The sequence below is a fragment of the Mauremys reevesii genome, unplaced genomic scaffold (genome assembly GCF_016161935.1).
Source record: "Mauremys reevesii isolate NIE-2019 unplaced genomic scaffold, ASM1616193v1 Contig4, whole genome shotgun sequence".
In the NCBI taxonomy this organism is placed as follows: Eukaryota; Metazoa; Chordata; order Testudines; family Geoemydidae; genus Mauremys; species Mauremys reevesii.
Genome location: NW_024100851.1, coordinates 217,883 through 220,457, shown reverse-complemented (window position 1 = coordinate 220,457; position 2,575 = coordinate 217,883). Strand labels below are relative to the sequence as shown.

At 51.7% G+C, this 2,575-nt stretch overlaps 2 non-coding genes across 2 annotated transcripts; both read right to left on the bottom strand.

The window, feature by feature from the left end:
- Positions 1 to 283: 283 nt before the first annotated feature.
- TRNAA-UGC lies at positions 284 to 355 on the bottom strand. The gene has a single exon. It is a non-coding gene; the product is annotated as a tRNA-Ala (tRNA).
- Positions 356 to 1,624: 1,269 nt separating this feature from the next.
- TRNAK-UUU lies at positions 1,625 to 1,696 on the bottom strand. The gene has a single exon. It is a non-coding gene; the product is annotated as a tRNA-Lys (tRNA).
- Positions 1,697 to 2,575: the final 879 nt, after the last annotated feature.

The following is a 2,575-nucleotide window of genomic DNA, read 5'->3' as shown; positions in this document are numbered from 1 at the left end:
TCTCTGAGCACTGACTGCCCCTCTGTTTCCTTGCCTCTCAGTCTGTGCAGATGGGACCTTTCCCTCCAGTGCTGGAGGATTCGCCCTTCTCATCTACCCTTGTCCCAAGCAGCACAGCAGGTGGGAATCTTACATGTACCAAGGTGACTTAGGAGCAGAACCTCCCCACCTTCCATGCAATTGGCACTTGCTCTCACTGAGCAGGATTGAAATTCCTGCAGGGAGACTGCTGGGCCACATCCCAGCTGGGCATGAGCAAAGCACCAGGGTGAAAAAATGAACTTGGAGATGCTGGGGATTGAACCCAGGGCCTCATACATGCAACGCATGTGCTCTACCACTGAACTACATGCCCACATGGGTTAGATGGACTATGGGTTACACCCAGAGCCCTCCTGTCTCCACTGGATCCAGTGACCTATAAGCCTCATGAGAAGCCCATTCCCCTCTCTGAGGGCCAGTCCTGCTCTCCTGGAGGTTAACTGTTCATAGGGGTCACTTTGCAGCAGGGCCAGATTCTATGTGTGGGACAGAGAGAGTTTGTGCCCTGGTCTCAGGGTGCAGAGATACGCTCAGACCTCTCCCCTGCATTGGGTGGGGGGTGCTGCCACCCCGTGCTGCAAGGTCATGGTGGGGGATGCTGTGAGCAGCTCAACACCTCACCCTGGCGGCAGAAGTGGGGTGGGAGCTCCAGGTGTTTCCACATGCCTGTAAAGTCCAGCTTTCCCCAGCACATTCACTGCAGTGCAATTGGGTCACTGTTTCCATGGCTGAACAGCAAAGAATCACTCCCACTTTCCCTTCTATCGGCAGCAGGGTTAGCCTGTGTCAGTGGTTAATGAGGTGGATCTAGTTGTAGATTGTTATTCATTCCCCACCTTGACAATTCACACAGTCCCTTTCCTACTCAAATCCCCAGCACCTCAGTGATCCTGGTAGCAGGGGTTGGGGCCTGAGATTTTCAGGGTCCTTTTTCCCCTCCACCTGGAGTGAACTCAGCTTTTCCCCATCCCAGACTATCCATGAAATAACAACAGGGGCATAAAGAAAGAGGGGAGGGAACATCTCACTGCCAGGGCTGGATGTGCCCAGGGCCCCCTGCTTGTCCATTGTTTCCATGGAATCTGGCCCCCTGCTTTGCACAAGGGACAGAGAAAGATCTTGCTGTTCCTGTGTCTGTGCAAGGAAAATTGTGCTTCTGTATGAAAGAGAGGCAGGAAATGACCCCATGGTGGGACAATATCCTCAGGATTAAGACCTAAGAACTCAGGCTGAGAACTGATTTAACTCCACTCATCTGGGATTTAACAAATTGTCTTCCATGGAGCAGGGCCAGTTCCAGTGTTTTTGCCACCCCAAGTGGAAAAAAAAATAAAAAAGCTGCAATCAACTGCAGCTCTACCTCCGCTGCTTTTGGCCACAAGTCCTTCCCTCTGAGAGGGACGAATTGCTGCTGAAGCCTCCCCTTTCCATTGGCCGCCCCAGGCACCTGCTTGCTGGGCTGGTTCCTGGAGCCAGCCCTGCCATGGAGACACTGGGAAGATGGGGGAATCAGGAAAACACCACGGATTCGTTTATGTTGTAAGTGAAGAATAACAAAAGCAGCTCTGGTTTAAAGTCACTTTTCCCTGACTGGGAATTGAACCCAGGCCTTGGCAGTAAAAGTGCCAAATCCTAACCACTAGACCACCAGGGAGGGGTAGATGCTATTTGTCTCCTCACTTATGCTACACTTTCTTAGGCTACTTTCTATCCAATTTCTGAAGTTGCTCCATTGTCCATTCCCTGAGGGGCTAAGAGCAGAGAGTGCAGGAATCCCTGTACTCAGGGTCACAACCTGAGCCCAACTCAAGCTACTGAAACAAGCACAAATCATGCTTCCTCCAGCAGGATCACAGGGCCACACAAAGAAACCCATGAGGAACAATCCTCCTCTGCCTTCATTTACCCCATCGCAACCCTCTCAGCAGCCAACTCTTGGTGGAAGGACACTGAGCTGATAGGAGCTCTGGCACAGAGACCAAGGAGGGGGTGTTGCACCCCTTCAGTGAGAGCTGATCACATTCTGACTCTGGAGGAGGAGGGAAAGGCCATGGCCACATGATGGGGCCAGTATGTACCACAACATGGTTCTTTTTTGTGGGATGACTCTGAACATTGACTGATCTCCACTCCCTTGGATTTGAAGAGATGTTTAGTTGGGCACTTAGGAACCTGTAAGGCTGAAGCAATTTTATGGATGGTGACACTACGATTGAAGGGTTATTTAATGTTGTAGAAATTGTTAAAAACACTTAGCTAAAACTGGAACTGCCTGTTATTAAAGGCTGGTTTCCCCACCTCAGTTCCATAAGCTCTGCTAGAAACACCCTGGGTTCTCTCCTGCCTCGGTGGGAACTGGAGGGAATCGTCCCCTGCTGCCCTTGGCTCCAGGCTGGTTTTTCTGGGGAGGGGACGTGGAATTGATTTGTTTGCTGTTGAGAAGGGAGCCAGGCCAGTTCTCAGGGAAAGAGAACTCCCAGCATCTTCCCAGCCCAGCCCAGGCTGCTGCCCTGTCCCAGCCTCTGTTCCCCTG